We start from the raw sequence: 24,023 nt of genomic DNA, 5'->3' as shown, positions 1-24,023 counted from the left end.
ATGTAGCTGCTCATGCTGGATTTCCTGGCTTCTCCTCTCCCTTCCCTGGCAGCCGTGGCACCTGCAGCCAAACTCTGGCCAGAGGGATGCTCTCTGCAGTGTGGGCAGGGAGCCTGTATGGGAGGCTCATCCAAAATGCAGCTTGTCCCATTTCAGGTGGGAGATATGTGGCAGTTACTGTAAAAAGCAGTGTTTGCTTTGTTGGTTTAAGCTGTAAGTGCTTTGAGGGCAGGGCCTGGCTTTTATGTATGCACATGTTAACGTGACACACACAGGAGCTGCTCTGTGCAAAGCCATGGCTTTCTGTCTTGTGGAAGCTTAGAGAAATGATTTTCCTGATCCAGAGAGATGAACAGTGATTCTCATCTGAGCACTGGGGTTGTTCAGGGACACAACTTGCTTTGGACCTCTGGACACAACTGTTTTCCTTCTGTTGTCACCAAGTAGGGTACACCAGTATATTCTGGGTACAGCCTGGCTCTGTGTCCACAATGATGTTGGGATGGAGTCCTTGACCAGTTAAGGAAGAAAAAGCTGCATTGTACCCTCTGTCAATTGCTGACTGGGAAGCCATCATTAATCACCTCTCACCCATAGTTTTGACCATTTAAACAATTGCTTGCTTTGCAAAGAATTTGGATTAGAAAACAGACTTTGCTCTTTATGTGTGCTGCAGGTAGAAGAGAATCTGAACTCAGCAAAATTTTAATTTGTTTTAAGCTTGTTGCTTTTTTCTTTTTAACAGACAGGAATATATTTTTAAGCCTTTGCCAAGTGTGTGCTGAGACATCCCCTATGTTAAAGGGATAAGTCAAGGGTGAAAATTTTGGTTTCTGTTCCTTTGGCATACTCTTAACTTAGTTTTTGTGCTAAATTGCCACACTTCTGAAATGTGATGTACTTTTCTGCAGCTTGTAGTGTGTAATTTCACAGTTGCTCTGTTTTGTAAACTGAAATGTTCTTAGGAAAGGTTCAGGTCAAAGCTTAGGAGCGACTCCAGCAGTGAGAACAGACGTGTGCTGGATTAGACTGCATGGGGGCTGTGAAGTCTTCATCACTGAAAGGCTTTAGGAACAGATAGAGCTGTAAAGAGTGATATAAATATTAGTGGCTCTGCTAAGACAGCCTCTTGAGGTCTTCCTTTTCCTCCCATAATTTCCATGATACCTGGATAATGCATTACATTTGACTATCGCACTTCTATTCTTTAATCAGTTGTGTTTCCTTGAAACTCAAAATCAGATTCTAGCATCAACTGGGAACATCCTGGGACTCTTCCATCATGGTTCTGGGGTGTCTAAACTGACTGACTCTGGACCTCTGGCCGTCACAGGGGAAGTTTTGACACCTTTGATTACATGTTCTGTGCTCTTTTTCCCAAGCCATAAAACACTCACTGCAGAACTGTTACCACAAAACAGTGAGTAGACAGCAAGTAGACTTGGGACAGCAAGTAGAAGTCTTCCTTTCTGCTTGCCTAGCATAAATGGAGATGAGGATTTTATTCTTATTAGCTGCAAACAAGAATGAGAGAAGACTGCAAGGAAAAACCATCCTGTGCACAGAGCCTTGAGGTCTCTGATGAAACAAAATAACACAAAATTTACAGATGCTAAAACCAGTGATAACATCGATTTGATGCTGCATTTTGTCTTCCTTCTATAATACAGTAAAATGGCCTGTAATTCACATTGCAAAATTGGCATGCATGGCTCTTTGAAGATACCATCTTCTTTGTATGTCTGCAGTGGCCAGAGTAACAAGCCCACCCACTACAGTGCTACAACAAGCCATACAAATAAATAAATAAAGAGGGACAAATAATGCTGTCTCCTCAGGGCAGCTACCCACTCGATGCGTCTTGCTTAGGTTGTGAACTCTTCAGCACAGGAAAGCTTTTGTTCCTTGTACAGTCTTAAATTCTCCCTCAGTGCTTAGGAAGGTAATAGATTATGATGATTGTGTTTATTATATATTATTTTATATATATATATAATATATATATAAAATATATTATATTTTATATATATAATATGTATATATAATATATTTTATATATATATATAAAATATATAATATATTATTATATAAAATGTTACTTAAGAGATTCAACTTTTAAATCATTGATGACAGTGACATTAGCTCAGATTTAGAGAGTTTGTTTGCAGTGTTTCTTTAGCCTGGCATTTTAAGCTGAGCACTTGTGGCCTGAGGTGGCTGCTATAGCGCAAAAATTCTCTGAAAAATTTGTATGCATTGTGGTTTATTTATTATCTTTGTACATGTATTTCGTCTATTAGTGCCTAAAGTGAGTTTTTGGAGGGTGATTGTAGCCTTATCACTAGCTGGGTGGCTTCACTCTTGCTTTCCTTCTGTTTATTGAATATTGTCAACTTCTGTGTCTTTCCCCTACTCTCAGCTTGTGTGGCTTTCAGACCCTCTGTAACTGTGGAGTCTGCAAGCAAAATATTTCTTCCTTCAAAGTGAAAAACAAACCCTAGCCTAGGGGTGCTAAATTAACTTCTGACCATCTGTTAGAAGGTTAGCAGTATCACTACCTTGAACTATGGCTTCATTTTCATATTTCATGCAGCAGCTTCTCTGCATTGTTTATATTGTGGTTGAAGGGGATCTTCCTATACCAGGATGCAATAGGAACGTCATTTTTCCTCTGACATGAGCAGATGTCCTATCTGCAGTAGTAGCAATAACATTGCTGCTTCCTGTTGTTGCAGGTGTTGTTAGCAGGCTGGAGCTGAAGGCAAAGAAGGGGCACATTTCAGCCCATGCCATTCCATGCCATCAACACCAGTACTCCCCATGCACCTCCTTTTCCAGGTGTACTTGTTAGTAGTGGCTTTCTTGGCTAGTGGGCAGGAAGTTGCCCTGGAACACAAATTTATTTCCTTACTACCTGGCATTTGCTTCCAGACTCTCTGTTGTTCTTCTCTGCCTTGATGTCTCTGCTTTCTCTAGATTTGTTTACACTAAACCCAAATTACAAGTGGTGTGTTACCGTATTTGGGGAAGGGATGCCTGAACTGAGTCTGATACTCTTTTGAGTGTAAAACTCCCCACTCTTGGGTTTCAGGGCACAACCCTGTGCAAGTCTTCAGTCAGCAATTACTACATTCTTTTTCCTTTTAACAGGAGGTTGCTATCAAATCCCATGACACATTTCTATCACTAATCTGGCAAGCTGCCATTCAGACCACAGGAAGCCCCGGAGAGGAGAATATACACTTAGGGCCTTATTCCATCTTCATTATTCCCTACAGCAGCAGAATTCCTTAAACTCTCTAGAAGTTTGATCTGAATGGAAAGTATTTTGCCTGAATAGCACCCCTTATTGGGGCATTGTCTCCAAGTCACAAATTTAGATGAGTGTTGTGATTAGCAGTTTAATGTATATGGCTTGGCCATTTTTTCCACACCAACACAAGGAGTGCTAATCACTTCTAATGGTCTAGCAGGATTCTCTGGGACTTCTCGATTTGAGAACTGGGCAGTAAAGGTAAAAAAAACCCAAAACAACAAAAACAGTTCCTCTTCAAGACTTTAGCTAAGAAGTTACTCATTTTGGCAAGGAGCAGAACATTATATTTGAATGGTTTTCAATGGGAACCACAGTCCTACTAAAGGACTAAAACCAGGACTCTGTTCACAAAATACATGCAAGAAACTTGTACTTTGGAGGAAAAGAAACAAAAACAAAACTGCAATACGTGCATAAAAAGTAAAAAGAAGGGAAAACTGTAAGGCAGTGTTTGTAGCTGTCAGAGATAATGTGGAAGCCTTAAACTCCTTTCCTATTTATTTCTTTGTACCTTATTGTATGAATGCATTGTTGTACTTAAAATGACTACTAATGTTTTATATTATTGCCATGTAGAAACTTACAAAGTGATAGTAAGTTACTTTTCATGTTCAGATCATTGTTGGATCATTGACTACTATTATCACTTGCATTTCCATGGAGCTATAATTGTTGGGAAGTAACTTTCCTATTGTTTTAACCAACAGCACGTAGCTGTATTTCTGTAGTAATAAATACTATCTCAGTCCTTCAGGGCATTCTGGTTATTTCTAGGGGGGGTTCATTCAATATTGTCTTCTCATTCCAGGTTATTGAAGGAAAGCTGGCTCCTTTCTTGGGGAAGGTGATCAAGTTTGCCACCTCTCATGTGTACAGCTGCAGCCTTTGTAGCCAAAAGGGTTTCATCTGTGAGATTTGCAACAACGGAGAAATCCTTTACCCCTTTGAGGACATTTCTACAAGCAGGTACTCCAATGTGGTAATGTCAGTCATACATTTGATTTGAGTGTTAAAGCCTTGAGGATTCTCAGCCTCATGACCTTTTATTTAAAGAATTAGGGACTAGATTCTGCTAATGCACATTTCTAGGCAGCTAGAGTAGATCACTGTTCCAGGGAGGCCACCATGAACAGACACGGAAACAAATGAGAAGTGCTACTTCCCAAAGCCCTATAAGTCTCAGAATAGCTGTTCAAAAAGGGAAGAGTCCCCAGTGTCATCACACAGTGTGATTTATACAAAGTTCTTCTGAGTTTGCAAAGTGTCCTGAAAAGCCAAATGACTTCTCTGGAGTTATCACAGACATCTTTCTGTTCTCTGGTGCCACTGGGCCCATAATGTACTGGGATCATCCATTATAAAGCAATGACCATCTATTCTGAAGTGTCTTTCCCATGAAATGTTATGGCTAGTGCTCTGCTCTCTATCTGCTTATTCCTCTGTGCCTGTGTATGCAAGTTGGTTTTTTAATGACATTGCTGTTCTCAGGTGGCTACAAAGTTAGTATAAGTGTATGCCAGTCCTAAACTAAACAAAAGAAACTTTATTTCACATCATGTCGAGTACTGGATGCCAGGTCAGGGACAGGAGTCACATGGAAAACCTAGAAGCAAAATACAGGAAGCCAAAGCAGACACAGCAGTGTTACTACTCTTTTTCAGTAGTGTCTTGGATTTTGAATAAAGGAGATACATTTTTTTCCATCCTTAACATAAAGACAGTATATCTGAGAGCACATCATTCCTCCACAGATAAGTATTTTTTGGACTGTTTGGAATACAGTCATTGTAATTTGTTCTCTAAAGTGTACATTTGAAAGGGGGAAAAAATCAAGGACCCACTTTCAGAAACAATTGGGACCAGCCGATTAAAAAGGTTTGTTAAGAATCTGATTCCCTTGCATGCACAAAGATGTTAAATTACAAGTAACCAAGGATTACTCTTAAGGGATTTTCAGTCTGATCTGAGTTTCAAAGACTGTTTGCACATTGTTTTTCCAGAGTCTTATTCTAAAAAATGTATTGACAAAGCAGTGGATAAAAGCTAAACAAGGTGTACAGCTGAGCTCTATAAACAATTTTAAAGAAAGAATGTATCTAGGGTGCATGATGAGATAGGCTGAGTTAAAAAGAAAGACTAAGATGGCATAAAACATAAGATGTCTGTTGAGACTGCATAAAAGGCAATTGAAGATACTCCCAAAAGATTAATGAGAATGTGAAGGAACATTTGGGAAGGCAAGTTTACTTTAAAATTTGATTTGTCTGGGGGATTTTTGGTCACAAAAACATTATTGGGTGTATGTTTCCCCGCCCTTCAGCTGAGATCAGACATACCTTGCAAATACAGAGTTTAAAACCTTCTGGAATCAAATAGAATTTGTCAGCAGCTCAAGGCAACAGAAGCTGCTCTAGCCCGTTTTTATGTGAATTAGAAGCCAGAAAGGACTTTGGTTCATGTTTCACAAATGTGAAGTTATGGTTGATGTCATGCCAAAGACAGTGGTCTTTGTTAATGGTTTTAATTAAAACACAATCAGCATGCAAGGTTCTCCAATATTTCTCTTTCTTATTTTGTCATTCTGCTTACTCCTTTTGTATTCCTTATAAGCGAACCTTGTTTTTATCCCCAGCATTTTTTATTTCCCTTCCTAGTTCGTTTTCTCATCTCAATACTACACATGCACCTATGTGGAGCTAACCAGATTATTTCAGTTCCATATTTTTGCTCTGGAGGCAAGTTATGCCAACAGAAGAGCTTACACAGCTCCATCAGCTCCAAAGCAATGAGGGAGAAGGCCAGGTGGAGGGGTTTTGTGTTTGTTTCCATCTCTTGAAGATGCGAGAGTTTTCTGAAGCAGGTGTACAGACTGCTACAAAGACAAGCGTAAGGTGAGGAGGCTACTTAGAAATAGGGAGATGTACAGGGTAACCTGCAGCAAATGGAATGGCGAGTCCAAAAGGTTCATGTGAAGACTTGCAATTACACCTGAAAATTCTAATGATGTGTTCAGCTTTCCTTGTCAGTTGTCATACAGAGCTCTGAGTAAACAGCTCAAATTTGTGATTTAGTTGTACTATTCTGAGTCCACAGTGTACAGAGATAATTGACTACAACTCCCTTTTCTCTGTCCTGGTTTTCTGGAATTGCTATCTACAGCAGAGTATTCATATTCTGTACACAGTACTGGACTGCCAGGTACCCTGGCTGAAGCTGGTGAGTTAAAGAGAAAAGAGCTGCTGAACTCCAAAGACCATGTTTTTCTTTTTGCATTTGAATGATTGTTCACTTTTGAGCTGTTAACTCTACCAGCAAACTGGGCTCTTAGGTTAGAAATATTCAAAAGCTGGTGCATGACAGCTTTTGCAGACTTCAGCTCTCTGCTGCATGTTTGAAAAGTGAAGCCTGCTTTTGTGTGTGTGTGTGTATGTATATATGTATGTCTGTGTTGAGCTGGCATTTGGTTTTTTGGCTACCTCCCTGACTTTTTTTGCTCTTTGCAGAGAAGAGTGACAGCTGTCAGAGTGGCCATTACAATTCCAAGGTGGCTGTCAGTTGGCTGTTATCTTTCCATCCTCATGGCCTCTTAGATCAGCTTTGAGGTGAAGAGATTGTTTCTTTCTAAAATATTCTCAGCAGTTTCTGGCGCAGTGTTCGACAGGAATTTATGAAGGATGGGTATTCTTTAGATAGGTACAGCTGAGAGAAAAAGAGGGCCCCTCTTGAGGGCTGGAGTTTCTCTTTGGTCTGGTTGTTTGCTTGAGAGTCATTTTTGTCAGTCCTTGGGCAAACAGAGTGAATACCTGGGTTATGCACTCCTCAGGGTTTGAATACACATATATTACATACCCTTCTCTCGCTAATCAGTGTGACACATTCCTTTGTTGGCAAACGGTCCCAAAACAAACACAATTAGTTCACTTAATTAGTGGGTCTGTGGGCTGTGCTTGGCAGGCTCTTTACATCCCGCTCAACAATACAGCGCAACAGTTTGCTGCCTTGAATGTAAGGGTGGGCTCACAAAGTTATAAGCTTTCTAATGATATGTCCTTTCTCTGGCTTTTCTTGGGAGGTGGCCATTCTGCACAGATCTTAATGAAAGCTGTTATTCAGTAGTTAAACAATTTCTTAAAAATTGTCCCATCCTTTTGATGCCTCTTCCAGTCAGTTTGATTCTTCTGTCCCTCATTTCCCTCTTACCTGTCTTACCCGTATTTATATAATACTTAATCAGGGTTCTTTCAAAATTTCACCATTTCACCATGTTTTTGAAGGCCTTTAAATCATGAGAACTATATTTAAAGCCTCCTGAATTAATTGCACATTTCATGGACCAAATTTTCACCTAATGTGAACTCTCACAGCTCTGCTTTTGCTGGAGCTCTGGCAACTTAAACAAACTGAGCATCTACCTCCTATTTTATTTCTTGTATTAAATTTGCCCTGGGCTTAAATTTAGTGAGTAAACATATAAAATTACCATATTATATCACTTACTTTATATTTACAAGTGTTGTGCAATGACTTTAAATATCCTTGGCTGTAAATTGGCTTGTTAGAGCTATCGTTGCCTATTAGCAAGCAGGCACTTCCCCTCAAGTTGCTGATTTTGCTTGTTCTTCACTAATGTGGGGAAGAGTTTTTGTTTCTTTCTCCTAAAATTAAAAAAAACCCCAAAAACCAAACAACAGAAGTGAAGTCTGTGTAGCCGCACAGCTGCCTATAATAGTGGCTGTATTTGTTTTATTACTTAGAACAATTTTTAACAGTTTTTAAATCTTAAGGAATACTGAGAAAATTACCTTTGGAATGAGAATATAATTCATTAAAACGTGTGTTCTGTCCCATCAGTTAATTAAGCATTTAATAATTGGCTATTCATTAATTTAATTAATGGCTATGATAAGATTATTTTCTGTTACCCAGTTGATAAAGTTTTGGTCTTACCTGAGTGTCATCATCCTAGTGATTACTTTCACAGGCAATTAAATTTGTTGTGTTTTGCTGGTAAAGTTACTTGGTTGTTAAGAACAATTTAGTCCATTCCTTTCCTTTTATGCGCTGACTGTGGATGTATGTAAACCATGGAGAGTTGCTCTTTTGTGTTCATATTCATTTATCAAGGCTAAATTGTTTTCACTTTACTAAGTTAATTTGTTCTGCTGCTCAGTTAAGACATGTAGACCTTTTAAGATACAAACCAGAAGACCCAAGTTTAAAATAGACTTGCCACAGAACAGGCTTGACTATATCAACCAGCTTGGATGCCTCCATAATCTTTGGCCACCATCCTGATAAGACCTGTGAATGTACTTTGCACATAGTGACAAGTCTTAATAAAGGCTCTGGGGCTATGCATGCCAGAGTCTTTGCAAGGTTGTGGCTTACTGTGTTATGGATGCTGTGTCACTGGGCAAATGCAACTTTGAGCATTTGGGAGAACGTTAAAGATAGATACTAGGTGGAGAGACTGAAATATGTACTGTACAGCATTTGCAGGAAATAACTTGGCACAGGTCAAAGGCATCACTCAAAGTACATAATTTTCCCTCTTGCTTTGATTGGTTTGTCTTATGCTAGAAAGCCTCTCCCCAACCCAGGCTCATCTGAGTTGTGCCAGTAGTTTAGTACCTAATTTTTGAAAGAGCTTAGCTTATCGGATGCTGATAGCTAGTTCAAAGCACTCTGAAGTGATCTGCTCAGCACTTCTCTGAGGAAGTGTGGGCACCTGAGTAGATGTTAAGTTCTCTTGGTAATTTAATTTATTGAATCTGTCAAAACTGATCAAAATCTTCTGGCCCAGATTGTCTTATTTTTGTTTGTTTATGTAAAAAGAAAACAATCAAATATACCAGCTTTTCCATCAAGTATTGTCTTTTGCAACTGAATTAGCTTTAAAGGTCGGTTTTACTTGCCTCCTGTCAGAGTGGTTTTTAACTAGAATGTTCAGCCTAAAGGCAGATACTTACTGCAAGTAGGAAAGTCTCTGCAGTGTTGCCTTGTGCTCTTCCCTGCTGGCTGGACATGGCAACTATCTTGCTTACACTTTCTATTTTGCAGCTTCCTTACTGTGCCTTCTTTTTCACTCTAGATATTTCCAACTTGCCAGTCAAGACCTTTTAATTCTTTCTTCTTCTTTCTCATGCAAGATAGACTTCTCTGTCTCCCAAATATGGTTCCTTGAAGCTTTTTAGCCCATTAAAGCCAACACTGTCAACTCTTAAGTGCTCAGAAATTCTAAGATCACCTTACGAATTTGTTGTTTATATATGTACTTTACTTCTTTAAATGTTAAGTTTCTTTCTTCCACCTTGGATCCAGGTAGGCATGTCTTCAACCTTAATGCAGAGTTGTAAAGTGTTTTCTTTTATGAAAAGCAAAATCCTGGCTTAGTCACAGGATTTTTGGACTTGAGACTTACAGAAAAATACAAAGTGATAGAATCAAATTATAATAGTGGAGGGCAATATGTTAATATTACTGTTAGTAGTATTGCCAGACTCTGCTTTTAAATCTTCAACCCCCACTTTGTGAATACAGTTTGTTAATAATAGGAGAGGTAGAGGGGTGCAGTGCAGTTTGTGGTGTGGCAGTTGTGGAGGCAGAGGATATGTGCCTGAGCAATGTAAACACCTGAATTTCTGTGGCATTTCAGCCTCTCCAGTGCTTTTCAAGTAATGGATCTATCATGTGTAGGGCTTTTCTGTGCTCCAGAGTAACTCAACTCCACTGGCGGACGTGTAATCTCATGAGTTTCAAATTAAAAGTTTTAATACTGATTTTAGTGTCCCTTCACTGATTTCTTAGGAACTGCTGTTTACAGGTCACATTACTTGGCTTGGGATATCTCTGAGCTTAACTCGCAGAGCACAGTACTGAGGTCAATAGTCAGTCCTTAGTTCTCCTGCTTGGATGCAAGTATGGAAATATATGTAGATAATATAGCATAAATCCCTGAACCCACAGCTGGGAAGAAGCTGAGGACAGGCTTCCCTCCATAATCAGGAGTGACACAGCTTTGCCAAGAGGGCTCTGGGAGCTGCAGGATCCCATTGCTCCTGCTGCTATGTCCAGTGCAATATCTCAGCCTGTGCACACCCCTGTAGAAGGAGAGCAGGTAGTTAAATCAAGCTGTTCTTGTTCAGCCCTGGCCTGTAGCAAGTTGTTCTGTGAGCACCCAAAATGAAGGCCTGCTTTGCCATTTCTCTGGATGTAACAATGGAAGAGTTGACACTGAAGCTCCCCTTCCCTGGAGCAGCACTGGTGGTTTTCCCTCCCCTCCAGAGCTTCCCACTTTTCCCCTCACTTGTGAGGCTTTAATATCTCTGAGCACTTTGCACATCTGCTGGATGCAGTTGACCTTGGCAGTGGGTGCTGGCATGACAGGATGAGGGGCATGAGATGGCACAGATGGGTGAGCCAGGATGGGGGTTTATTCACCCATCTTCCCTGCTTCTTCAGTGCTTCTTCAGCATCTCAGTCTAGCCCATGCTGCATAAAAGGGAACAGACCCCGGTCCAGCAGTTTTCATGCTGGGTGGTGTGTCCTTTGGCCATCCTGGGGTGGCATTACTAGAGCAGCAGGGGTGGTGGTGTTCACAGACACCATGTGTGTTTAGACTGGTCCCTGCAGCTGCTCTGGAGGTGCAAGCCATGGGTGCTGTACTTGGTGAGTCCCACCAGTGCAGTCTGGTGGTCACTGTACACCCCTTGCTGGCTGCCCTCTCTAAGCAGCTCATCCCTCTGCGTTGGTTCCCCCAGCACATCAGCTGCTTTCTGTTGTTTCTGTACCCTCCGGGGCCAGCCCGGGACCCAGTCATGCCATTATAAACAAGGAGTGTCTTCAGGCTCTGCTGGCTTATCAGGGGTGACCCCTTTCTGATGAGCAGGTGGATGGAAAGGAAAACTATGACTGTGCTTTGAATCACGACCAGTTCCCTGAACACTGAATTAATAATTTAGAGTGAATTTCAGATATATAATAACTTGAGGGACTGGGTAGTGGGCTCTTCTTTGTTTTCTGCTTCAGAGGCAAAGTTTTCAAAACCAAGTCTGAAAAGTATTAACAGTTTTTAAGTACAGTATATAAAAAACCCCGTAGCTATGTCTAGTAGAGGCCGTGTCTGTCATACAAGGTATTACCTTAACAAGCTCCTTATAGGGACAAATCAATGTCATGTTAGTGCCAGCTTTCTTCCATTCATTTACTATGTGGGCATCCCTCCCTAGGCAGGCTCCTTGCATTGGTTTCTAGGCAACTGGAATAATATTGCTGCACGTGTGTGTCAGGCATTGATTGCCTTTGGGGCTTTTTTTGTGTTGTAAGTGAACACAGGCTAGTCCTTTTTCCTTTTCTTTGTGTTCTGCTAAAGGCTCAGATTTTTGAAGGGCCCGTCTGTGATAGTCACAGCTGAGCAATTCAGAAATACTTGCAGACAGGCAGGTATGTGTAGTGTGGGATGGTAATCATGCTGGAATCCCCAGGCAATGCTTACTTCAGCTAGTGTGGTTTGCTCTTCTGAGTTTTTTAATAGGCAAGTTACAGGTGATTTAGTGTTTTGGATGCTTGGTGAAGGTTTAGCATCATCTAAGGAAAACATAATGAACAACCTCATTTAATCCTGTTTTTACTCTGCATGGTGGGAAAGAAGATATTGAAGAGTTTAGTCAGTGAAGGGTTTGGCCCTAAATCAATCCGTGCTGAAGTTCATTTCAAGGGATTACTCACTTGACCAAATGTGTGCAAGGTCTGGCACAAGGGAAGTGAATTTTTTAAATGAAAAAATGAAAGCTAATATATAAAATTACAAAAGAAGGGGTGGTGGGTGAATATGGCACTGCAGTGAGACAGGGGAGCTCTTTGCCCTTCTCAGGTCTGCTAGGAGCCCCTGGCTGACCTTGAGCCAAGCCAGTTCACCTCTTGCTTCCCGTTGTGAGGTGGGAATGGTGGTATACCTGGTACAGCCAGTTAGGTACAGCCCATGTGCATGGGACTGAAGGCATCCTAATAAACCTTGTTGGTTCCAGCAGCTTTTTCCCGACACAGTCCCACTGGTAAGTCTGTCAGCCAGTAAGGTTCCTAGAAGACAAAAACCCTGTCTGTCAGATGACATCCTGGGCCACCTGTTGATCACCCCTGCTTTGTCTGTTTAAGGTGAAAGGTCTTTGAGGCCTCTTTGTGTTGTACCCACCACTTCGGGCACCTGATCCTGCTCAGGGGCACTTAAAGATGGTGCAGTACAGAGGAGAAACATGAGCATAATCAATTGGTCATGCAGCATCTAGAATTACTTGAGCCATAATCCTGTGAAAAATAGGTGGGAAGCATGAGAAGAACATGCCAAAATTTACAATTTACTAAATATTGATATGTTTCAAATGCCCAGACTTAATGGGAGATACTAACATTGGCATTTTCTCAGCATACAAGGAATGATTATATGCTTTTAATGTAGAAAGGCTTTTCTTTTGTAACTAGTAATGATAATAATAAGAGCATTATAATGCCTGTCTGGCTGTGGAGAGCTTTGCCCTTTCTCTTACACTTCCCAGTGCAATAGAAATTGTTTAGAGGATTGAATAATTCTCTGCATTTTTTTTTTACTCTGCACAAGTAAAACTTCCTTAAAACATAAAACACCCCCTAAAGTCTCAACAGAAACTGAGTTAGGTCGGGAAAGAGGGGAAAAAAAGAGAAAACACCAAAATAGAGAGGAAGCTATTTCAGCTGCCTTCTTAGAAGACTACAAGTCTGCGTGAAAACAACATGCACTGTTCACTAAGTCTTCAAATACGGATTGAAAAATAGCAAGATGCTATTAATGTGCAGTGTCACAATATCATTCATTAAAGAAGGAAACATGAAAGGCCTGAATGGCTATGGGCTCATCAGCTTATTATCAGTGGTGAATAGCATTCTCACAAAGGATGTAGGGACTTCTTGGCCTCTAGACAAAGAATAAGTCAGGATTCAGAAATAGCACCTGAATTGTGAATTACCTATGACAACAACAAGGGTTAAGGAAAAGATAAGTAAGTGTAGTGAACTATTAAGTGAGCCTTTTATAGGCTACAAAATATATTTTATTCCTCCAGAGAAATAAAATAATTTTTATATATATTGAGGCTTGAAAACAACAAAAAACCCCATGAAATTCACATATGGAGATAAAATTCGATCTCAAGATTATCTAGGAAGCAATCTGTTTGTAATACTCTAAAAAGGAATATAATGTTGGTGCAGTTTTTGGTATCACTGGAGAATTTCTCGCAGTGAGATTAGAAATGGTCAACCAGTCGGCATTCCAGGGGCAGTTAAGACTGACTGTATTTGATATGAGGAAAAATAAAGCTGTGTAGGTGGCTTGGGGTTGTATAGCTCCACCACTTTAAAAAGAGTAACTTGCCAGTTGGCACAAAAGCAGAGCAAGATCAACATTGCCCCCCTGCCCTGGTGACTTTTTTTGTTGGTGAGGGGGACACAAGCATGCAGTGAAGGCTGATACGGGTGTCCTCTCTACTTGTTCCTGTGCAGAGCTAGAGGCAGCTTTGTTCTCCAAGTCAGAGCACCGTTCCTCCAGGCTGCTGCTTTGTTGTCATCTGCACCCCTTGGCTGGGCTCAGCCTTCACCAGAGAAGGCAGAAAATAAGTCTTCAGAGCAGCAATCAGGGGTGGGGGCACCAGAATGGACCAACCATGGCAGCAGTGGGTGCCGGTGCAGTGACTGTGAGGTCAGGGCTGGCTGGCTGGCTGCTCTGCCTCTGCTTAGTGCCTGACAGTGTGGGGTCCTGGGCAGAGCTTCAGCTACTGCACCAGCTCTAATGAATAACAGTTCAGACAGTTTTTCTCTCTGTTTTGATTCTGAACGATGGGAAAAATGTTTGTTAATCTTTTCCACTGAGCTTATTTCTGAAAAATGAATTCATATTAATTTGAACACCATCAGTCTTTGTTTGCTCTGCTGATTGCCTTTGACTTGAGAGAGCAGGTGTGCTGGCTCCTCTCTCATCCTGCTCAATCCATTTCAGCAGCAACTTCTGATAGGTTTTGTCATTTCCATGCCTGCTGTAGAGAAATATTGGGCTAGCATAGGGAGTGGCGATGCGAGAGCTCAAAATTACACTCCTCATCAATCATTACCCTCTAGCAACTTCCAGGGCACTGTAAACTGCTGACTAACAAGGGAGAATTAGCTTGATAAAATCGCCATTAGTGTCAGTTCAGAGTGGTGTAAAGTTTTAAAGACACTGCTATCTTCTGTCTCTTCTTTGCCCATTAGTGTGTCTGTTTGTGGAGATCCCAACCCCAAAGCACGTAAGCACACTTAATGGAAGGCAGATCGTTAATCGCAAAGAAATCACTGGGATATGAGTCCTAAGCATGTGTTCATGTGCTTCAGTGAATAAGGGCAATAACACACACTCTCTGAGCTCAGAAATTGTAAATGGCTCTGTGCGAGCTGGTTTCTTGATTCAAAACCAGATTTAGACTCTGTAGCTGGACTGAGAAATACAACAGTCAAGTTTTACTGCAAGAGAGCATGGAAGCCAGTAGATACAGTGCTTTATACTTAGCCTCATTCACCTTCCTTTTCTTACTCATATTTGAGTTATCAGTTTATGCTAGTTAGAAATGTGCCTCCTTAAATCTCTGCACAGCCTTCTCAAAGCTCTGCAGTTACTAAAATTTAGGCTGTGTTTGGACCCATGCATAAAACTTCAAGTGCAGCCAGACCATGAACAGTTTTTTTAAAAGTTACAGGTGAGATGGATCTGATAAGCTAACAGGTTCTGTTAGCTTATGGACTTCTCTCAGTATTGTCAAACCACATGCCCAATACTGCAGTTGGCATTATGGCTTCTCAATTTTTGGGGGTTTCTTCATGGTTTCAATTTTTCTTCACAGTCTTGAAGACAAGAACCTTACTTCTATGAAAAATAGGTTCAAAGCAAACCAACAAAAAACCCCACTAAAGTTATAACAATGGACACTTGGACTCTCATATACAATAGCTACAAGAAAGGGGAAAAAAAGTGCAAGGCATTTCAAGATGTCTTACAGAATCACCAAGGGTGACCAGAAATCCCTTATTTGAGTTTCAGAATTGCTCTAAAGTTTGATGTTTTGTTGCTTTTATTATTTGATTATCCAACTGAAATCTAAGACGTTTCACCTCTGACAGTCCTCCTTTTACTTTTTCCTTTGGTTACAAAGCTGTAGCAACTTAACTCATCACTACAGATAGTTATTTGCATTGAAAAGCTGAGAATGTCCAATTGTTTAGTTGTAGCCCACTCAGGATTTCCAGATACTTCATTGCTCAACTTCCATCTGCAACTGGGGCTTGATCTGCTGTGACATTAAGTTCATTGCCTCACAGTGCCCTGAAAGTAAACGTGTCATCTTGTTTGAGCAGTTGATTTGTTTGAAGTCTTAATGTCACATTCGAGAACAGAATAGCACAGCTTTGAATGCCAGAAGCATAGCTCAGTGTGTTGATCAATTGATCAACATAGATCAGTTGTGTTGATCTAGTCCAGTCTTCCACAGGACACAGAGCAGACAATATCACCTACTTCTGTATCATTTTCCACTTTGTGAAATGACAGCTTCTCCTGCTGTTGCAGTGGACTGTTCTTTACTCTTTCCAGAACAGCTGACCACTGGAGCTTCAGTGAGGAATATGTCATATCATGACTGTTGCAAATCACAGACTCCGTTTCTGCAAATGCTAAAATATACCGTATTGGAAAATAATATTGTTACTCCTCATTTACAAATCAAAGCAAGACTTGTCTTTCATAAAACAAAGTTGATGTCTTTTCAGTGATAGACCTGAATACTAGTTACTAAGAAGGTAAGTTTTAATCCTTCTAAAAATTTGTTTGTGAAGTAGAAGTGCTGGGACAGATTCTTAGCAACTGCAAAATGGATGCAAGTCAACTTATTTTAGTGGTCCTGAGTAGCTTTACACCAGCAGAGGTGTGGGCATGCCAGTGTATTTTACAATGCCACTCTTATGAAGCATAATGCTCTTTGAGCTCCCAGAATGATTTCAAGGCATACCTACTGCCCTCAGCCCACGTGAAGCCTGTTGCATGCTCTGGTCCTATTTTGTGATTCAATTTTGACACTGATTTGTGTTTGCAGGTGTGAAAGCTGTGGTGCTGTCTTCCACTCTGAGTGCAAAGTGAAGGCTGTACCATGCCCCAGGTGTGTGCGTAAAGAATTGCAGAAGAAGCAGAAATCCTTCTGGAGGCAGCTGAATATGGACGAGAACTTTGAAGAGTCTTGCAACATGTTTGAATTGTCGTATCAGAACACATGAGTTCCTTGAGGCAGTGGCCAGCCTGAAGAGAATCCCTCTCCCAGCTGCCAGCTCAAGCAAATTCTCAGCTTAGACAGGCAGAAATTTTTTTGAAAAATACTACCTGACCTTCCTCATCTGTGAACAAGAGCTGCCAAAGTGGCCATAAAGCCTTGTTGGCTTTGAAATACCAATGGCTGAACTGCACTGAAGTCCAGCCGTTAGCTCTCATACAAAATGTGGTTTACGTGAAATGCTTTAGGTCTAGCTAATTAAGTACCCAACTTTCTTTTCCACCTCTGGAGAAGACTTTATCTCAAGGCAGAAAATACTTGCTGCCATGACTGCATTATTTTTTATGTTGTTCATTTAGAATTGATGAATCATCTACTTATTTATGTGTATTATTTATTTATTAGTAGCCTTGGCAGGGGTTCTGGTGAGGTGTTTCACAGAACCCAATAGAGCAGGAATTAATTTAAATCCACTGTCCCCTTCTGTTATGGGCATGTGGTTCCATTTCCTCATGTTTTCAGAGAACTATCTTAAAGGATCAGTACATTTACATTTTAGAGGATCTCCTTGCCAAGGAGAAAGGATCTCCGATCAAACTTTACTCGGGGTGCTTACAAACGTAAGATGCAGAATAATTCCTTCAGTTATGTTTATACATTTATAACCACCCCAGTGAACTACTTCATATTCAGATAAGCATGGGACTTGCTATTCTTTTTGTTCAGGCTGGGAATATCAGTTCAGCTCTGTCACTGAAGTCCGTTGAGATTTACACTGGTCACTCTTGATTTATGGGAGGCCGTGTCCTCATCCGTAGTAACGTGATGTTGGTTCTCCTCCTTCCAGTCTGAAACTTTAAGGCATTTTAAATGTTCACATTGGTTTTCTTTTTATTTCATGAAGTTTACTTTAAATGTTTTTCTAATCTGAGCCTGTTAAACTGATAGTCAGGAAAGTGGTCTTGCCCATTTTAGTTAGAAAGTACCTCCAAAATTGTGAAACACTAGTTTGCTGTTTTCATGTGCAACTTGTGTCCTGCATTCTCTTTGAGCTCCAAGGCATTTATAGTTCTGTAATGACTTCTTCCATGGTGGAGAGTGAAGTTCCTCGAGGTATGATTCTGCTGCACACACCTGGAACACAGGGAAGTATTAAACACAGTAAATTATTTTGTAAAGGAAAGTACATGATGGATTTAACTGGGGAGGTGTGTGTCGTTACTGGCAGTATGTTTAATTCATGGCGAGTTCACCTTCAATGAGCAGTTAGATTGTCTTCCCCCATTTCACATTCTTAACTCTTTTTCACCCCCTGCAGTGATATGTGTATTACATACATATGAAAGCATTCATATATGTATACACACACACATCTATATACAGAAAGCAAATAATGGTTTCAGGAGAATAATGCCAGTTGCATGTGTCTTTTTCCTCTCCTTTCACATAGGTTTGTGAAAATACAGAATACTGATTTTTGCTTCGTATATAATCTGCAGACTGTTGTATTCAAGGCAGAAAGCAGTTTTGATTGTCGAAGCATCTCACTAATTGCTGAAGTATTTTAAATAAAAGAACAGGGTACATCATGCTTACATTAAAAGGTAAAATGCTACAATGAGTTGCCTTGTACTGGAATGTAAGTGGTTACCTTTTCCAGCTGCCAGTCAAAGAAAAAGTAACTTAATCTGAGCTTTCTCAAATTTGAGTGCAACTACTATATACATAGAAGCATGTTTATATCTGTATACATTAGACAACCAGTGCCTTTCCTTTCCAGAAATCCTTCTTTCATTGGGATTCTTTAGAAGGAAGTGAGGGTTTTTCCATGTTCTTGGCAAAGTGCTGTAGGGATTCCCATACTTAATAAACTTGATGAATCATGAACCTTTGTCACTAAAATTAATACTTCCCATACACAGTGGTGTCTCTGTCTCAGCTCACTGTTCCTCATGTGAAATGAGTTGCTTTTGGCTATCACCCTTAAAGGTATAATGTTCCTTGCAAATCCATTCCCATGCAAAGAATTCCCTGTGTGTTCAGAAATGCAAACACTGGGGAAGTATTGTAGAATTAGTCAGGCAAACAGGAACTGCACTGGTACTGGCTGAATAAACAGAACGCTCCCATGTTGTTCAGCTTGTGTCACTACAATTACTCCTGTGGCAAAGCCAGTAGCTCTGAAAGTGTCAGAATCTGGCAGATACTATTTTGAATTATCTGTAGACATAATGTTAGGTCATTAAAGAAAAAATGGTGGTGTTTTCATATCACCATGCTCTGGTATTTATGATACCTCACAGTGCTGTTCATGTCCAGCTCAGCTTAGAGAAGGCTGCTTGAGTGCACTGTCAAAAACCGTATGGAGACAAGGAATCAAGGTTCAGACATTGCAAACTATTAGTTACTTTGACAGATGGCCTATCTCCAAAGTACCAGTCATGTGGGTGGTTGGATACTGGAATTGAATTCTGGAATAACAACATAGACAGCATGGGAGTCGCTCTGGGTTCGTACAGGTATTACAGAACAGTTTCTTTGCTAACAGAGATTTACAGGATAAAAATAGTATGATGTTGGCAAAACTGCTGAAATTAGCCATGGGTCTGAAACCACTGCCATTACCAATAGCATAGAGCAAAAGCATGTTATGATATTCTGTCAGTGCCCAGAGCTTTATGTAGAAGGATACTGTACAATACAGATCATGTTATTTGCTTTAAAATCCAATGTTGTTGTAAACCAGCTAGTTCCTAAAATGAATAGACATTCATTTCTACTTTGGAAAACTTTCACAGTAGCTCTAGGAGCAGGCTGTAATGTGAAAGATTATGTCCTCTCAGGGATGCCTAGCTCCTATCTAAAAATAGTTATTCCTCATGAATGGGTAAGATAAAGTATTCTGTCACCAATTTTTGTAAGCATAATGAAAGGCTTAATTCTGCCCTCAGTCGATTTTCTTGCAGGAGCCATCTGCAAGCAGGAGCCTCAGCCTGGGGTTCTGCAGGTGATTTGGGTTTCAGACAGCGCTGTACTCTTGCATGGTTGTCTCTGCTGTACTAACAGTGCTCCGTGCTGGTCCCCACTGCTACTCCCTGCCCGTTCTGCAGCCCACAGCCTGCACGTGGCTCTGCTCTGCAGCCTTCTGGATGAGCATCAGCTGGTAAAGTTCCTGGGGTCTTTGCAGATTGCACGACTCTGTCTGCACCCCACCCCCACCCCAGGTGAAATTATGTATTAGTACTTCCAGTCTTGTCCTACCCACGCATGAAATAAATTGGAACAATGCTATTTCATTGTGAATCAATAATAAAATATGCTGTTTGTCTTCTTCAAAGAGAAGATGCTTTCATAGCTGACTGAGGAGGAATTGATCTGTTATCCAGTTACTGCTTTAGCATTTGTACAGAACTTACCAATGTAGAAATAGGATGCTTCACTGCAGTGGACTATAGCTTCACACTCTACAGGTACTTATATTTGTTAGCCTGGTATTATTTTAATCTAGGGCACTATAGAGATCCTTATTCAAGTCTTTTCCTCTTTAAGCTGACTATCTACCTTTCCTTTAATGGGAAGATGGGCCTACCTAGGGGATGCAAACTGCAGCTCTTTCTTTATTATCAATCTATGAAGAGAGAAATTTGTATTGCTTGTGTAGGAATCTTCCTATTTTTTTGGGGGGGTTTATTTTGTCTGTCTTATGTGGTGGAAAATGATGGGTTCATGATGTGACAAAACATCCTGGCTGGGACATATCAATATGAGCTCACTGCTGGGATTGATAAGAATTGGCAGGTGTGAGGGAAGATACTTTTTGGTGAGGAGCTTAAGTTTTTCACAGTACTCCACAGGCTCTGATGGCCCCGTTAGGAGTGAATCATCAGGGTATCTCTAGAGCTCCTCTTGTCAAGGCTTCTCTTATTATTAGGATAGTGTGTGTATTATAATGGATTGATGATAATGTCCTGAAAGATTTTGTAGAAGAGCAGAGGATGTCTGTTTACAATGAAATGGGGAAGCTGCCCAGTTGAATTTTGCTTTCTAGCAACAGAAGCCACCGAGTTTCCTAGGCTTCTCAAGGTCACTGCCTGGATTGCAGCTGACTCTTGGTCTGTATAAAAGAAATTAATTGAATAATCATCACAATCTTCTCATTTTTTTTTCTGCTGCTCAGCTGCAAGCCAGTCTCCCCTCTCTCTCCACTGTGTCCCTGTCCTTACTCACAGTACTGAGCCTATAGCCAGACTTGGAGCTTCATAGCTCATTGTGTAGCTTTTTGAACCGGTTGAGTCCAATCATTCTCTCCTTCATAATTTGCCTTCCAATTTTCCCTTCCCAGTAGGAGTGCCTTACAGTACTGTATATTAGCGTCTCTCTTCCTGTTTTGGATTTTCTGATTGCATCTGCTGTTGGATTAACTTGTAGACTTAAACTGAAACTCTCCTGTCGCTGTGCCTGCTCTTTGCAGGGGCAGCTGAGTAATCAGTTTGCTTGTTCTGCCCTCATGAAGTGAGCTCTACAGGCTGCATGTACCAGCTCTGAAGACACCATGCTGTGTGGGAACTCCTCACTTTTGCTCATTTTGGTGCCTTAAATTTTGAGAAGTGAGTAATTTTTTTAGAAATGCTCTGCCATGGTGCAACATGTTTGGCATTGGAGCTTGAAACCCTTGCTCATAACAGTTTCCATCTTGCTAGGAATGGTAACCATAAAATTTGTTTACTATCTATGCTTTGTGAGGGCATTATGAGAGAGGATAGCGTGGAGATGGTATTGGTTCTTAGTATGTGTATTTTTGAGACTCACTGGGCTGCTTAGCCTGAGATTGCAGTTGTGCAAGACCTTCAGAAGCAGTGCATATATAATAATGTCAAGTACAGGGAATTAAAACAGGGTCAGGTCACATGCAGTTTTGCTCCTCCTGGAACCCCTGGCCAGTCCACACCACGTGGGCAGGGACTCCCATACAATGCTGCCTTCTCACTTGCACAGCAGGGTCCAGTGCTGTGGGAGTGAAGACATTCCTCAAAGCTCAATTTTAATGCAGCCTGGCTCCCAGAAGGCTGACCCAGTGAGGGTTTGGTCATCCTTACCTTAGAGAGAAGGTTAACCTGATGAAATTTTAGCATTATTTGCTAAAGTATGTGGCACGTGTCAGCCTGGGCCACGTGTCCATAGTGACCATGATCTTACAAGTCCACATTTGACACCAGTAGCAGGAATCCCGTTTGACAACAGCAGTGCTGTTACTGCAGTTTAGCAATACAGTGAGGAGACAGTCTGGATAATAATGTGCAAAGTCCTTCTTTACCTGAAAAACCTGGTGTGGCCATGATGGCTTGAGTCATATCTTAAAATGCCAATTTCACCCAAATTTCTTAGGGTGGTCGTTAATCCAAATTGCAAAGATGCCACTTGTGGTCAGCATCAGAGATATCTAGGTCTGGAGAGCTATCAGCTGTGTAGGACCAAAGTGTATTAGACTTTGTGCACAAGTGTCAGTGGCTCAATTGTTTATTTATTCCTGTCTAGTCCACATGTTAAACCAATATAAATCCTTGAATACACAGCATTGTTTTGGTGGAAAAAGGAATTGTTGATTCAGTTTTGCTTATGCACTTGTCTGCCAAGTTGATTTTGCTTATATTAAACTGTGCTTTCAGGCTGATTTTTAATCAATACCTGTGATAGCAAGTTACCTTAGTGATAGCAAGTCCCTGCTATACTTGAGGTAAGCAAAAGTAAGAATTCATGAGCAAAATTAAGTATTAAGTGATAAAGGCAGCTTCCAAATCAACTTCAGCTGAGGCAGTTAAAAGCCAGGGAAAGTCAGGTGTGAGCAGCAGAGCACAGTGGCTGATGTGGTCCCTGGCAGCCTGGGCTTTCCCTCCTGCCAGAGCACCAGCTCACCTGCACCACTTTCAGTGAATTTTAGCATTGCTGGCAGTGCACCCCGAGTTTTTGGAATACCATTATGTGTGTGTGCTACTCTGTTAACTTATTTGCAACATCATTATGTATGTTTCCTTGTTCTTGTGTTTGCATTGTTGTTTTGGTTTTTTTTACTTTTGACAAGGATTTTTTTTTAAATTATCTGCAACTACTGGGCAATAGTCTTAATTTATTATTGATGTGTAATGATGTTATAATTTAAATCCATTGAGTTGAATTGCTTGTTGACACTTGAGCAGGGTTTATTTGGGTTCACTTGTGACTGCATCAGAGCACCAGTCCCTCCTGTATAAAGGCAACTCTCAATAAACACTAAAAAAATGTTACTCATCCTTTTTAATTTGCCTTCTGGTGGGTACGGTACCATGGGTAAGGCAATCTTTGAAAGAGTGATAGTTTTCTTAAAAATACTTCTCTGCTGGTTAAAGTCATCCAAATATAAGAAAATATGATACTTACGGTTCCCAGATCTCAGCCAGGAGGGTCTCTGGGGGTTTGGATTCCCAGGTAAATCTCGTGTTTTTGGAAAGCCACAAATTCCTAGACTTTTAATGGTGCTCCCAGGGGAGCTTACTGTGGCTTTGAGGCACCCTTGGATACAGAGCTCCTGGGAGGCTTGCAGGAGGAGCTGCCTACTGTGTGGCTGCCTTCTGCCAAAAGAGTCCAAGGTCAGGGCCTTGAACTCTTAAGTGAGGGAGGCATCTCCCAGGTGGACTGAGGGGACCACTGAGGGGCTGGAAGGGCAGGATTTTTCCCATGTTACAAGGGTTTTCATACCAGTGGATGTAGGAGCAGGCATGGTTCTTGCTCTTGGTTATTTCTTCCAGTGCACCAGCTAAGGAGCTTCTGCCGCTCCTTGAATCTGGATTTGATGATTAGAGATTGCAGCACTGAGCTGTGGTGGAGTTCATGGGCCTAAACCCCCTGCCTGAGACTCCCCAGAGCATTCCACACCCAGCCCTATGCTCTGGCAGCTTTCAGAGAGAAGGATATTTCCCCTCCTTCACTATCTTCCTGCCCCTCCTCAGAAAGACCAGAAGTCCATCAGGAATGTCAGTCCTCTCTCCTGCAGGAACCTTTGGACTTCATCCCTGTGATGAAATCAGCCAAAAGCAATGAGTTAATGTTTGACCAGGACCACACAAGCTGCACAAGGAAACCACGTGCAAGACCTTCTCTTCATCCTTATTTGCTTTACAAGGTGAGCAAATTCTGTTATGACATCTCCTTCCCCTTGCACTGCCACGTCCCCTCCTCACTTCACCCTGTAAGAGATGTGAAAAAGCATCCATGCAGAGCAGAGACATGGGGTCTTTGGAGCCCTGGAAAGAGCATGCCAATTCAAGCTCTAGCTCTTCTTTTAAAGTCAGGACAATTAATTTTTAAAAAGCTACCCTTGTAGTTCTCAGATCAAAATTAACAATATTTGGGTT

General features: G+C 41.1%; 1 long non-coding RNA gene across 1 annotated transcript; it reads left to right on the top strand.

Moving 5' to 3' along the window:
* Positions 1–4,088: 4,088 nt before the first annotated feature.
* LOC121672834 lies at positions 4,089–22,916 on the top strand. Its single transcript, XR_006019008.1, has 2 exons — positions 4,089–4,282; positions 16,465–22,916. It is a non-coding gene; the product is annotated as an uncharacterized LOC121672834 (long non-coding RNA).
* Positions 22,917–24,023: the final 1,107 nt, after the last annotated feature.

This window comes from Corvus kubaryi, unplaced genomic scaffold (genome assembly GCF_017639235.1).
Source record: "Corvus kubaryi isolate FWS band 111438036 unplaced genomic scaffold, C.kubaryi_AGA036_p1.0 64997, whole genome shotgun sequence".
Lineage (NCBI taxonomy): Eukaryota > Metazoa > Chordata > Aves > Passeriformes > Corvidae > Corvus > Corvus kubaryi.
The sequence above is the reverse complement of the archived record's forward strand: the minus strand, read 5'-3'. Positions and strand labels throughout refer to the sequence as shown.